This window comes from Labrus mixtus, chromosome 3 (genome assembly GCF_963584025.1).
Source record: "Labrus mixtus chromosome 3, fLabMix1.1, whole genome shotgun sequence".
In the NCBI taxonomy this organism is placed as follows: Eukaryota; Metazoa; Chordata; class Actinopteri; order Labriformes; family Labridae; genus Labrus; species Labrus mixtus.
Genome location: NC_083614.1, coordinates 7,390,116 through 7,406,341, shown reverse-complemented (window position 1 = coordinate 7,406,341; position 16,226 = coordinate 7,390,116).

Below are 16,226 nucleotides of genomic sequence, written 5' to 3'. Positions count from 1 at the left end.
CCAAGAGTGACAAGGCCTTCATAAAACATACAATAAAACCAGAAAAGATAACATAACATAATGTGTGTTGATCTCCCACTGGGGGAAATGAACACAGAAAAGATTGACACCTAAATAGTTAAGCTGACTCTACATTTGCTCGTCATAGTACGTTTATGTTTTTGAATGGGCTCACTGTTGCCTCTTGTGGCCACTGTGGGTAATCCAACTTTGGTTCTCACCATACGTATAAAACTGGTGGCTGTTTTACATCATTTGGCCTCAGGGGGCAGTGATGAGCTCACACCAGAACGAAGAAAGAAAGAAGATACACCTGAAAACTTCCAATGAGACTCTGTAGAAGTGCAGTATTGCACCAGGGATTGGTGTCCACTTAGGCTGGCTACACACTAGACAATTTTAGGCCCGATTTTGGGCGTGACTTTCCCCCCTCCCTTTTCGATCTGGGTATGGGGGAGTGGCCTGATTTGGGGCATTTCTCCACCATCCAAATAATCCTCAAGTGTGTGGTATTAAACATGTTTGATATATATTTGTTTTTCTTCTGAAGTCACATTTTATCACCTGAGTTTCTGTGAGGTATTGTGTCTGTGTAATAAGTAACTCTATATCAGAGTGAGTCGATGTCAATACATGCCTTACCATACACTGTAACAAGAACACTGTGAAATGTACAGTAACTGACTGGCAGCAATTAGCAAGTAAGTTGCTGTAGTACATTCTACAGTATGTTTACTGTATATTCAATCACAGTACCTGTAAAATACTGTAATTGTTATTACAGCAATAATCACAGTACTGTAATTGTTCTTACTGTAAAATGGTGCTGTATTTTTTATCACAGCAAATAGTAGACTACTGTAACAAGCATTACTGCATTAATTTTAATAATGTAAATTAATAACTATAAAGTAATTACGTACTGTAAAATGAAGACACTGTTTTTGTCATAAAACATCTCATTTATTTAAACTTTCAACATTTAAAATGTGAATATACATAGGCACTAAATGTATTTTATTTTGTAAACAACACTATAGCTGGGTTTCCATCCAAATGTAGCGCAAATCCGCTACCGTTATGCACTTATTGGGAGTTGGTTCATCGATACAAGCCATTAATATATATAAAACCATTATACGTAGAAAACGTAGCATGTAGAAAACAGAGAACACACAATGGGAATATGACATTCTGTTTGTTTCATTGTATCAACTGTGCTAAACTAAGGTAATGTTACAGTTGCAAAATAATGAGTTTACCTTGCTGATGTCAAAGGCTGAAGAAAGTGTGGAGTCTTGTCAGTAACCTCTTGCAACAAAACTGTGTGTAAACATTCAGGTAGCCATTATAGAGGATATAAAGATGTTGGGTCCTCCTCTGTCTGAAAAAAATCCCGCTCAAAATGACTGTATTGTGATTCACAGTAAAAATATATTTACTGTAGAATTCACCCGCCAATGAATTTTAACCATGATGCTTTGCAAATCTACAGCAACATACTGTATACAGGTTCTACAGTAAGCATTTGGTCATTATACAGTAATAATGCTGTGAAAACTACAGACATTTATTACAGTGTACAATAATATACTGTAAATACTGAAATATACAATAAATATACAAAAGGGTCAGAAATGTCATCGAACTTTACTTTTACCACCAGCGGCAAAGGGTCATCCATTACAAACAATAAACAACAAATAAAAAAAGCCATTCTTCACAGATATCGATTACTAAGTGCTAACATGATCCTTACATTCTGCAGAAACCGCACAAATGGATGCACGCAGAATCTCTGAAGCATCTTCCTCTCTGCATCACACGATTACAGAACCATTAGATTTTCCACAGCTTCTCCCGTTCCTGTGAAACGACGCTCTTTAAAAAGATCTTTGATACATTATAAATTAGTCTCTGTTAGAGAATGAGATCATGTTATCTATGGGCTGTGGTGTTAGAGTAGTTTGTGAAAGTGTGGTTTTCAGTAATGCTTGCATATTTATGTCTTTATAAAAGATTTAGATGATTCCAAAGAGGTTCAGTAGAGTTATAATGATATTTAGATTTTAATATGTTAAGAAGGTCGTCTGACAGCGACACATACATTCGTACATTAGTGTAGGTGATACATGTCTGTTTTACATTTTCCTGTGAGAAGCCTTGTCACCATGGTTAATATAGTTATAGGCCATGTATTTAGTGATGGCTTATGTTATGTAAGATATGTTGTTCATGTAAAATTGTAAACTCAAATGTTTTACCCAACCCAAGTCCCTACAGACTGAGCTACTGCTGCACCCAAGATATAAACATGTTTGTTTACACACAGGGGTGTGTCTAAAGGGGAAGTCAGGGGTGGCACAAGCCCCTCTTGAAATCTAATCGGTGCCAGACGCCCCTCCCAAATCCTTCACAATGATTGGCAGGAGTGGGACTTATGTTGAAATCTACTATTTTTGCTGTGTGGCAACTTGTTGCTGGTACACTATTTATCTTTGCATTTAAGTGAAGGCTGTGTCTTTTGTTAGTAATTAAAATAAAAAATATATAGTTTGCTAATCTTTTTCATAAGGAGAAGAATGAGTCCATAAAACATTGCAAGTAAACTCCTGCACACTCTCTAAACATAACATCTGCTAAAATAAATATTTCTTGGCATTGTTTCTGTACCAGAATGTTGTCAATAAATGTATTTTTGAAAGTTGGACAGGAGTTTTTTTTAAGTATTTTAGATTGTGACTTCGTACATGCACAAAATGTAGGCTTTATGTTGCTACTTTACTGTTACTTTTTTAAGTGAAGATATAAAACACAGGAGTTTAAAATCTGTATGCTACAATTATGTTGATATGGTTAGTTGAAATGGAAGCGGTTTGTAAATGCTATGAATTAATGTGTTTGGGCACACAAACTCAAAATGCCACCCCAGTCAAAAATAAATGTGGACACGCCCCTGTTTACAAAAATACTCTGTTTAAATTCCATCCATCCATTATCTTCATGCGGGGGAGGCTGGGGCCGATCCCAGCTGTCATTGGGCGAGAGGCGGGGTACACCCTGATCTCCAGTCAATCACAGGGCTGACATATAGAGACAGACAACCAGCCACACTCACATTCACACCTACGGGTAGTTTAGAGTCACCAACTAACTTAACCAGCATGTCTTTGGACTGTGGGAGAAGCCAGAGTACCTGGAGAGAACCCAAGCATGCAAGGGGGGAACACACAGAGAGGACCTGTCCGACAGGGATTCAAACCAGCAATCAGGAACCTCCTCATTGTGAGGCAACAGGCTGACCACTGCACCACTGTGAAGCCCCCTTTTTAAATTTACACCGAACAAAACATTTTATAATGCAAAATATTCTTCAGCGTGACAGGTTTGAAGTCTCATTTCTGCTGATAAATCCATCATGACTTCAACTTCAGAGTTTGTCTGAACACCTTCATGGTAGGTTTGGTTAGATTTGTGGAAATGTATCCTAAATGTTTATAATAAAGTAAACCCTGATAAGAGCACATTCTCACTGCTAGTCTTACAGTTTTTGTTTTGACAACTTATTAGAAACTTTTCGTTGGCTTTGATAAGTGAGGACCGAGCTGAGTCTTATCACTGTGAGCAGGAGAATCTGATCCCATGTGAAAGATCATCCTCAAAGCCTCTAAAAATAAATAACAGACCACGTTCAGGAATGAAGAGTGAGCCACTGCATGGAGGAGTTCCACAAAAGTCAAAATGGAGCAGATCTGGCGGGTATTTATAGACGCTATTGTCTATTTTAAAATCTCTATTTAGAGCAGCTGTTGGCTCTTTGAGAATGTACGGCCTCATTCACAAAACGTTGATCCAACTGTGACACGGAGAGACAGAGATCACACAGAGAGGACGCTCACTGAAGGACGCCGCCCACGATATCTTTGTATAAATCAACAAAAAAAAGATCTTAACTTCCTCGACATCGTTTCACACAGATGCTGATCGTTTTGAAAAAATAATCCACCATACATCACTAACACTTAAAAAACAAATCTTAATCATTTAGAATAGAAAACTTTTCTGAACGCAAACTTTTGTTTCTTTCAATGTGCACTAGTGACAGGTAATTGTCTAAAAATGCAGAAACATCTTTGGGTCATATGTGCACAAATGAATAACAGTCTTTTCTTGTATAAACATTTGGGATGAACGGTACACATCTGCTTTTCATAGAATCAGACACCAGCTTTCACCAGGTCCTGCCCTGAGGCAATGCTCACAGGACGACACTCAGTCATATTTAATAAGGATACTTAAAAAAAGGCTGTAAGTATCAATCCAGTCCAGAATGTGTGACACCAGGCAGCTGAATAGTTTCTTTCAAATGGAGAGGGGAGACAACAGAAAGTTAAAAATGATTTTACACAGCAGTTCAAAACACTTGATTCTGATTGGTCAATAGACTCAAGGTCTAAGCTTTGGAGGACTGACTCAAATCATATCAATCCAAGAAAGCAGAAAGAAGTTGGTTTGTTTACTTTGGGGGAAAAACAGAACAGAGTTGAAAACAGGGGGCTTGAAATACACACAAACACTGTCGGCTACAACAGAGAGATCTACAAAATCGAAGGTGGCACATGAAGTAAAACATAAACAGAACACATACGGGATATGGTGGTGTTTAAAGATTGAATGGGAGAGTGTCAACAGACTGAAAGTGACGAGGCATAAAAACTCAATACGATGCTTCACTGATTCTCTCACTTACATACAGTAGATGTTTTACAGAATGTTTTTCATACTTTTTTCCAAAAGGACAAGAGAACAGCATCTATCTCGCTTCAACGGACATTAATACTTGGCACTTTTGCACACAAAAAACCCTCACTAATTGTTCCCTCCAGTCAGGGGCGTGTTCAAACTGAAGTGTGATGTGCACACACACACACAACATATCCTCTTAGCTTAATTCATTCATGACAAATAAAGAAGACATGTTCACAATTTAAAGTGCTTAAAAATAAATACAAACTCCTGCACACTGTCTAACTTACAACAATACATAAATTGCCAATGTGTTGGTCCCAATAAATGTCCAGACAAGATATTGGCAATAACAGTTTTTGGGTTGCACCTGGAGTGGTCAATGAGATTTCAAGGGTGGCCACTCCACTGGACCCGCCCCTGCCAACAGCGATTCAAAACTTAAGATTACAATTGTTGTCAATACATAATACAAACACACACAGCACACATGGGAGCAACATACTGTTCTCCTCAAATCAGGCACATAAAAAAACAAAAAAAACATGCATATTTAAAAGAGATGTTGCATTACAGCTAAGGACACATGACAGTAAAAAAAACACCCAAATCCAAGAGCAACATATGAGACAATGTGCTAATGCATTAAGTGAACAAGTGCAGTAACTGTGCTTTGTAACTATTAAAAGAGAGTACAGGTGCATGCATATGTACACTAGTCTGTATCATCTCGTGATGTCAGATACATGAGGAGGGGGCCAGCACTGGGAGGTTATTCTGACGGCTTGTGGGGAAAAAAGTGTTGCTCAGTCAGCGAGGCCTTGCACAAATGCTCTGAAGCCTAAGTCCAGATAGCAACAGTGCATTTACATGCAGCTAGAAAAAGTGGATTTATTGTGTTCGTCGACTAAAACTGGACTTTTAAATTATGTGTAAACATGTTGGTCCAACTGAAATATTACTAATCTGAATTTCTCAAAGTCGGACTAACATAACTAGATAAAGTAGTTGGAGATCGATGAACTCTTGTCGCACACCTAAACCAGACTCAAAGTGGATCAGGTGTTCTGTGAATACTCCACAGCGTGGGGGCTTTGACCCAGAAGTCAAACTGTATAGGTGCGTACAGTCAACTGAAAGAAGGTCCAATAGTAACTAGCTGAAAGGGGACTTATCGCCACATAGCATAGAGGAGATTTTTCCATCAATAAATCGATTCCCCTTAGTGCATGTATGCTGGGACAAGGACAGTAGACCAATTAAATGGACTAATCAAGCTATAATCGTAGCTCTGCTTCACTGTAAACTTACAGAGTGCATAAAGGTGATGGGAGAGGAGGGAGGGGTCAATCTAATGTTTAGGGATAGAAAAAGAATCGCAGCTGGGCTAAGAAATTTAGGTCAAAGGTGACTTCTAGTTTCACACAGTAGGAAGTCCTCTCTCATCAGTCCTCACCACAGAGTAGAAACTGAATGTAAGGTCTCACAGTTAAAAGATGCAGAAGTTGTAGACATTAAACAGAAGTTGTTTAAAATCAACATTTCCTGTTCAAATCTGGTCAAACTCAACATGAACTCTTTATGTATGTAATATATGCATCTCATAATCCATATGAGAAACTGACTGTGTGATATGAGAAACATATGCCATGTGAGATCAGATTATGGCTAAAATGTACACATGCTAAGTAGGAAAACATGTTTACATAAAGCAATTTGTCTTATTTATTGTGATGAATTAAAACTTCTGCTATGTGTTTATTGTGATTTCTCAAATGATGACAGTGAAAAGAAGTTATCTGTAGTAAAATACTTTGGCTTTATCAAAATCACACACTACTCACTATGTAGAGTACACTGTTTTGTAGTGGTGTCCGAATTCTGAGTGAGCATTATCATACCCTATATAGCTCACTCATTTTATCCCACAACGCACTCCGAAAAGAAGTGCACAACTGAGGGTCAGTATTCAAGCATTTTATACCATCATGCATTGCAGTTAAAGCCTTTGCAAGCAGAAAGGGGCTTTTGAGCGTGAGCACAGAAACACAAAAAAGTGAATAACTGGAGGCATTTCTACTGATTTAGAAGCTGTTTAAATAAAGAGTAAAGGATTATCAACTGAGTAATGTGAGTTATTTATAATGATGACGACAGGCACGAGACCAGAGTCTGAAAGCACAATTAATAAAAATATGTGTTATTACTTATTAAAAATTCAGTGTTTTCATATGTATTTAGTATTTTTAACTGTTTTGTGAATATAACCTTATTATAATATTAGTTATCACTGAAATTGATGGTTACTTGACCGTTATTATTGATCATTGGCTAGTGTTAAGCTGCACATTTAGTTGTGTTACAGAAATGGCGTCATTGTCGGCGGCCTGCAGGTCAGCGAGCAGTGTCCGAAATGTTTTTTTATTGCGCTGAATTGTGCACTTTATAGTCCACTACAGAGAACTCAATATGTAGGGAGTAGAGAATGAGTGTTTGATTTCTGACAGAACATATGAGCGTGTCTTTGTGCGTCCATCATGACCTGGTCATTTGCTGTGTGCCTCCTTGTTTCCTTTCCCTTTCTTCATCCTGCTGCCTGGGACCTGGAAATAAAATCTCAGTGCACTGTCATGTAGGATGACTCAGTTCCTTAATGCATCTTAAGTGAGGATGCACAGGTGTACTAAATACATCTGTAAGCTATAATAAAATCAATGGAGGGAAAATGCAGCTGTGCTACAATATATAACTCACATTTGTTTAATTAACGGCTCAAAAGGAGCAGATTTCTTTCATTGTTGCCTTGACTACTCTTTCGTCACATCTTTCTTTCCTCTACAGGTGGGAGACACTAACACCTGTCATGCATAAAAAGACTGTAAGAAATGTGGGGTTTTTTAATGACTTTATTCTAACTCACATCCACACATGAAGAAATTAAGTTAAGAAAATGACATCTTCACAAACCCACCAAATATGAATTCATCATCCACCCGGGCTCAGCAAATCATCAGCTACCACCACCAGTGTCCAGTTTTATCCTGCTGCTGCTTTATGCAGTCATCCATACATCACAAAACCTCCCTCGTAGAGTCCAAGCGCCAAATATCTTCTGTCAAGCCATATCATCATATTATTATCAAATGTGTTAAATAAATAATCTCCTCTTCATTCACTGGTCTCTACTGATTGAAATAAGATGTATTTACATTATTGAAAGTGTAGGAACATCTTTTTTTTTTTGGAGATTGAGCCTGAAGTAAAAGTCAGGATATCTTCGCCTCTGCTGCCTAGGACAGCCATGTCATTATGGAGTTGGAGTTAATTTATTTTCTGTATGTTTGTCCCATTCTTCTAACCACAAGATCTAAGGAACTCTTTGAGGTAAACAAAATGGTTTCATAAAAAAAAAATATCCCTTCACTGTGCCTTTAAACTAACAGCAGTTAATAAACATGTAAAAAGTCTGAGTGACGTCTCCTTGAAGGGCTGCTTTTTGAAGCCCATCCATGGTGGTTGCCATATTGGAAATGATGACTCTATAAAACATTAATTTAACCTAACGCCTTGCAGAGAGTTGGAATTGAGGCGGGCCTTAAGCATCCTGACAAAACGCTCAAACGCGGTTGCCTACAGTCAAATCGGTCATGCAACTAATTATGCACAATTTATATCCTTCAAAACATCTAAACGGGTGAGTTATAAATAAGTTCACCCCCCATAGAATGTGTCGATAAAGACATTAACTAATAAGACCAAAATCTTTTTGTAGTACCAGGCAGTAAACATGTTTATTTCTGCTGTCAAATCTTACATGTTAATATGGGTACTGTATGGGACTTGATCTTTTAGAGCTAGCACTCAAGTGGACACCCCAGATCAGATTAGATTAGATGTTTATTGCCATTTGCACAGGTACAGGACAGTACAGGTACATTGGAATTTTTGTGCATTTCTCCCTGAGTCAGCTTCTCCAAAAAAGTTAAAATGTAAAAAAGAGGAACTGCAGTTTCATGCACTTCTGCATTGCCTTAACAACAAACTTTTGTAAAAACTAGTTTGGCATGCCATTGAAAAAGCAGAACCATGAACCAAAGAAGAACCAAAATGTGAACAGAGAGTGTCTTTTTACAAAGCAAATTGTCAAAACTCAACAAAGGTATCTTAAGCTCTAATTATGATTTAATGGTGTGATACATTACTTACAAAAACACAAGTTTCTCTGGTATGCAGGGTTACACAACTGGCACTTTGAGGATGGCAAAAGGTCCCTCAGCATGGTCCATTTTCCCATAAGACCTTTGCTGTTTAATAGTGCTTCACTGATGAAATTAAGGGGTCACCCAAAAGGCCACCATAATAACGTCTACAAAACAAATCACTTTGCTTCAGGCTGTAACCTCATTAGAACAATGCATCGTGGTTGCTCAGAGGATGTGTCTGATCTGGGGCTGCTGAGGCAGGCGGGCAGAGATAAGCCTCACTGACAGTAGTGATAATGGGAGAGCGGGAAGGAATGCCCAGAAAATAATCCCGCCCAAAGTATTTGAGGTATGATGCCCTGTTCTCATTTATTTAAATATATCAATGATGCAACTTCTCGCTCAGGCTTCAAGGTTATCTTGGAAAGATCATGCAAGGGTCCAATCATTTAAAGATAAGAGCAAGGTGCATGTATATCTTTGTGTATCTTCAGAAATCTGTGTTTCAAATGTTGACATTCACACACAAACTGACTGAACATTTGAGTTCTGCATGAAGAACCAGAACAGTTCAATATCTGACAGATCCTGGAAAGATGGTCAAACAAACTGAGAACGAACATATCTCAAGCAGCTAAACACCAACGCATCACAGAAATTATTATGAAAACTGGAGTAGAATTTGTTTTTTGCCTTTTTGCCCTTTACTGATTGGACAGCTGAAGAGAGATAGCAAAAGCGGGGCTAGCACACAAGGCTAACTGGCGTCCGCTCTAAAGGTGGAAGAAAGTTAACAAAGCTCCCCTGAAAAAGCCACATTGGTTATATGCCAGTAGAGATAGACGTCCTCTCCTTAAAACATTTAGCATTGGGAGGACTCGTTGTACTGGTTAGTGTAGGCTTTGTTTCTCTGATGTGCATGAAGAAAAGTGTAAGTTAGCTAACAAGGCTATACCTTTCTTACACTCAAATAGTGGCAAAAAAGTTAACCTAGCTTATTTACATTCATCCTTATAATGTTTGATGTAACATTAGAGATTTCAGACATCTGTCCTTTACAGAATTCAACATTTGTGAGAACCAAGAGGCAACCTCCGCTGTTAAAATAATGTAACTAATGCAGACATGAAAAACATATGCAGGGGACGTTAGCAAACAAAGCTTAGAAGCATTTCCCCAAAAGAGGAAGATAGTCATGGGCGTCAGATCCATTGTATACAGGTGGAACAAGCAGCAGCCACTTTTTGAAATCATTCATTTGGATCCCCTCTTTTTCACCACATCAAAAAATCTATTTTTTCAGAGCACTGTGCCTGAACGCATTTAAAGTGAACAGTAAACTGAACGAGTTATTTAACAACTTGTAAACGAGAATGTGAGTGTAGTTCACTCTGGAGACCGCAAACGACTGCTCAAGGTCGAAGGTACCGAGTGTTGCTGAGCACTGCTTGCTGAAGTCAGTTATTTGGCAGCCGGCATGCATCCGCCATGGCTCCAGTATATGCTTTTCAAAATTTGCATTTGTGTTTTTATATTTTATACAAACATCTGAATGTTTATATAAAATGTTGTCCTCAATATTTATGTGGAGAGCTTCTTAGCAGAGTCAATGCCACATAGATAACTTGATTTCAACATAATACAGTTTTGACACAGAGGCCTCAGATCGTTGGGACAACTGGAAGATTCAATTTGGTTTATTGGTGGAAAATGTGCTTTGACTACACTTCTCTCCACTAACTCATTGTTTTTATAATATCAACAGAAATTGAAATTGCATGTAAGCATAAAGAGATCCTCTGATTTAATCACTGACTTAATTTACATACTCTTAGCTTTTTGATATTTCTTGTATTTGAATCTACAAACACTTTAATCTTAATAGAATTATAAAATGTGCTATGGACAGAAATAAAGCATAAAATTGTGTTAAAATGAATCGGAATGCATGAAATGACATCTGCTCTGTGAAGAATATGTTTTTGAGAGGAGCCCAAGGCCCCCCATTAAAGTGCCTCACCCATTTTTTTTTTCCTTCTGATGCCCATTAAGATAGTAAACTTATCTTACAATCAGTAGCCATCGTAGTGGCAGTTATGTACCATTAGAGATTTTTAATGTACTATATTCAGCATTTGGGTTTTTAATTTGCTTCGAAATGTAAAGTAGCAAAGAAGGCTAACTAACTAGCATTTAATCAAAAGTGGAAGATAATCTGGACTACCAACAAAAGCCTTCAATGTTTTGGTTATTTACAGTTAGAGATTGAAAATGTCTGTCCTTTACAAAATTTGACATTTGTGAGGATTCATATCCCCTGGAAAGCAGAAAATGGCAGACAAAGCTCAAAAACGGCGGAAAGTTCAGCTAGTTTAGCAACATCAGAAACAACAAACATGTTTTTGTCAAGTCACTCTCATAAATTTTTGCTCTCATGGTACATTCTTCAGGAGAAAAGACAGGGGGCATGGTCATTGAAATAAGTGTTTTATAATGAACGTTTGTTGAGTGTTCTGTTTCCTTTATTGTACAATTAACCGCTTCCTCTAATTTAATGAAATATCTGTCACAAACAGGCCGGGCATCGGTAATCGAATCTGCAGCGGAGAGAAGTGTGATCATAAATCACACAGTGGAGTAGAAAATGTGGTAAATGATTCTCTCTCTGCTACTGCTGGAGTGTTTTTCAGCCTCTGATGTAATTCAAATGACTGTGACAGAAATTAGAGAAAACAAGCTTCATCACTAATCACCTTATTCTCTAATAAGCTCAGCTCTACTTTTTTTGTGGCATTTTTGAAATTCAAATCAAACTCTGAAATGTGAGCATCAAAGGTGAAGCATGTCCAAGGTCAGTTTTCATGCATGCATTTACTCTCTGATTACTCTTCATTTGAGCTCCAGCATGGTCAGAGCTGCTTATTAAAACTGGCGCACCATTTTTTTTCTTCACCATTAAAACTGAGTATCATTGCTACAAATTATCCGCAATTTCATTTTTAACTTGCATGGCATGTAACCTTCCTGCTGGTTCTGCTTCCATTACATGTTTTGATTCACACACTCTTTTTTTCCATTCCCAAACGACACACCCACACCGTACAATAATTTCTTCACTATGTGTGCAGAAGTGGGTCAGTGAATTCTGACAAACACTGTGGTGTGGAGCTGCATGTTAACATAGACACTAAACTGCTACTGCTGAAGCTTTTTCTTACTATGAGAAACCATAAATCAAACAACTTTAGAGGTTCTGAATTAATTAATCAATTATTTTTACCTCTATTATTTATTACTGCTGTCAGACTTTGACAGCAGTGAGCCACAGTCTGTACTCACACTCCATGTTCAAATGTTACGCTGGCTTATCATGTCACTGTACTACATAATGTTTCATTTATAGCTCATTATTTCTAGTTGTATTTTTAATTATCCCATAACTGCCACTTCTAACTTGTCATTATAATGCAAACCTCCCTGCTATAAATCATGTCACTTACCTGTCAACAACTGCGTAACATGTCTGAAATTGTCTTTCAAAGTTAGTTTTACTTACTTGTAACCAGTTATATAGGCAATACCTGTTATTTTCATTCATTTAACTTTTCTTATTTTTATTTTTATTACCCTACCGGTATATTTTCTGTCTTCGTGTTGCTGCAACACTTAAGTTACCTCTTTGGGGATAAATAAAAGATTATCTAACGTTCAAATACTTTAAATCTATCAATCTATTAAGTTAGATGTAACAACTGAGGTTATGAAGGTTTTATCAGGCCAAATGTATAGCACACAGGTATCAGTTTTACTTTACTTTAAAGTTCTTGGAGAGCTTGAGAGGTGCTTCTAAGCATGTTTGTTTTACCCTTCAGACAGAATCAGGCTAGCTGTTCTCCCTGCTTACACTCTCTAAGCTAAGCTAAGCTAAGCTAACTGCCGGTTCTCTCGCTAGGTAATGTAGGCAAGGCTGTACATAACGAGAGGAAAGGGGAAAGCTTTCTGGGGCCCGTCTGCATGGAGGGGCCCATGGAGGTTAGCAAAGACAAGGTCCATCCTAAATTACATCATCAAACCAAATTCTATTTTAAAGATATAGTTTGACGTCTATACTTATGAAAGCAACATAATGACACATTTTTTGTGTGTTGTCTGTTTCAAAATGTGAACCTCCTCTTCTTAAAATGCTATGATCCTTTTTTTCTGTACTGTTAACATTGTGTGTGTGTGTGTGTGTGTGTGTGTGTGTGTGTGTGTGTGTGTGCCCGTTGAACTGAATTGTCAGGCCAGTTAAGTTGACCTGTGATTAGCCATGTCAGGTCCTTTAACAGATTTTACTTCAGTCAGCTCCAGAGTCAGCTGATCAGAGCCAGGTAGAAGATGTCCAATGTGCACATGTTGATATTAGCAAATGTCATTTCATTTGGGTTAGGACTGAACGTAGGCACCAAGGATAAGCTTTATGCGTCCAATGAGGCTGTAACATCACAACTTTGTGTAGTTTCAACATCCTGACCACTTAGTCTATAAACAAATGCACATTGATTTCTTATTCTGACAATTATTTTCAGTAAAACGACCCAGTTAATTGTTAATGTGGAAATTATAATTTATAGCATTTAAACCAGACAGAAAAACACCTACAAATGTTCTTACTTCAATAGGTTTTTGTACAGTATTTGCACTAGTCCAGAATAAACAGTACAGAGAGAAAGTACAGTGAAGCTGGACTATGTTGCTGCAGAATTTGTATTTGTAGTACCTCTGTAAAAACAGACACTAACAAAGTGTTCATATAGTGAGGAGATGAACTTTTGCTGTGGTCACTCTATGGAAAATAATGTGACGTGCAGCTTATTGATTTTGCCAACTAAGTCAGACAACTGCTCCCTCATTTACCCTGCAGGGCATGCTCTCTATCGGCACGCACCATACCAAATATGGCTCACTTCCTGCTGCGCTTCAACTCTCTTTAATTAAACTGTTAAAAGTCTCTGTTGCAGATGTGCAGAGCTCCACAGACCGAATGGAAATTTAGACTTCTGTGCCTTATCCAGTAAAAGATTGTGTTTAAAGGAGTTTTACATTTTTGAACATATGGAGTATGCAGACAGTTTCCCAAGTCAAACTGTTAGTGATATCTCTCACTGACAAGAGACTGATGTCCTCTCTGCTGGACTGTGTTGCTCCTATGTGTTTCCCAATATGTTCCTGTGTATAGTCCTGCTTCAGTTTTTTGTAACTGCTAGCTGTTTTCAGTCAAAGGATTGATACATAATATTGGAAAATGTTAAAGACATGCTAATAGGCTTGTAAGACATTAGTAATACTAATTAACACCAAAGGACTTTTTATGTGATTTCAATTTCCCAGACAATAATCCAGTGTCAGACTAAAATATGACCTTCGATGCCGTTAAAGCGTGTTATATACCCTGACTGTTAGAATTCAATGTTTCGTTCCTCGTTTGATTTCAACAACAAGGAAAATGTAAATGCGAGCGAGCTACTGCAACCACAAGGGCTTTAGTTCATCATGTCCTAACTGGATGCTCATTTGTAGTTGGATGCTTGTTTGCTTGTGGGACACGGTGTAAGAAATGCTTACCTCCTGGGAACCGTAGCTTGTCATGCTAACCCAGCAAACAGCCTTAGTTACCACAGATGACACAAACCTCTAAGATTAAAGACAGCTGTGTCCACAAGCTGATTCTGTCTCTGCCCCATTGCTTATTTGTCTTGTCAAATTCACCAGTACAGTCAGAAGTAAAATCAACAGGAATCTATTAGTAGTCTTGTAAATAGAGAAAATCTCATATTTGTCACTAAATGTCTTAATGTGTAATTTTCCATTTTCCATCCAGTTTTATTGGAATTAATGTTACTCTCTTCATGTGAGAGGGCTTTCTCTCAAAAGTCTTAAAGTGTAAAGTCATAATCAATCAATCCTGTCCAATGAAACTGTGGTATTCTCTCTCTCCATAGTTTCTCCTGACAGAGTATTTTTTAATGCAGAAAATATGAGTGAGCTGTTGCTTTGTCCGCCTCTTCCGTATCATTCTTTTTTTTTTTTTAAGGGAAGTCATATCCTGCCTCAGGACTTGGTTAGTCTCCCTGTGAGATGCATGTGTCAACGACCAGATCAGGAGGATTGAAGAAGTGCATATGAATACGGCTAAAGAAAGAGATCCAAGCTGTCAAAATGCTTGAAACTGAACAGCATGCGTCATCAATTTGTGATGACACAGGGTTTTTTTTTTATACTTGATGATTCATTTTCAGTTTCTACCTTGTTAGATCTAATGTTGTGGTAAATTAAACACTACCAGTCCATCTATCAATAACATTACATTATCAGCATTTTAAGTTACGACGTCTTTGGTTTTATTATGTTTTTTTTTAGCCTCTTTAAGTATAAAAATAAGAAAATAAATAGCTGATGAAGTCAGTCAGTGAACCACCAGCTCAGCTTTGGGGGATATGACTGGTATCTGCAGTGTGTTGTTGATCGCCCTGTGCACAGTATGATCGCGTGGTAAGGTCTGCTTATTCACCTGTGACACAGCATAAAGGGGAGGGCTGCACACTGGGAGGCGGCTGCCAAACACATGTAAAGGTCAAACTCTACAGCCTCAGAGGGTCCATGTGTTGTTCAGGATGTTATGAGAAGGAAAGGATGCGGAGAAGCCTCCTGGAATAATCCTCAAATTAGAAACTCACATCAACTTTTCCAGGCAGCAGCAAAACCACAAGGTGTGTGATTTAAAGGCTGCTAACAAAGAAATGCTTGTTTGTGAATAAAGAGCAGGAAAATGATGGAGGCTACTTCGGTCAATGAGTACAAAATATCCAACGGCTGGTATATGTGGGACAAACACTTTTACACAGGCCTTTATTTTGGTTTACTGTCACATTTGGTTGTATTGAGAAGTCGCAATATTATGGCTTGTATCCACATGTAAGTCTTTTTTTAACCTGAAAGTGCGAGCAGTTTCAATCATTGCTTATATTTTCAAACTTTTGTGACATATTGTGCAACAGCAACACGGTTTCTCTCAAAGTGCAAAGATTGAATTGAATACCACAGCTTCCCATCTTAGAAATCATGGCTCAATCAAAGAAGGAGCTCTTTTTCAAACATTACACTCCAGGGACCTGAGTTTCAATCTCACTCTTTTCTTCAAAGTCAAATAGAAAACTCAAAAACTAAAGATCAGAGCAGAAACAAAAGATTACGTAAATTTCCACCAGAAGCATGATGGGAAATAGTCTCAACAGGAAT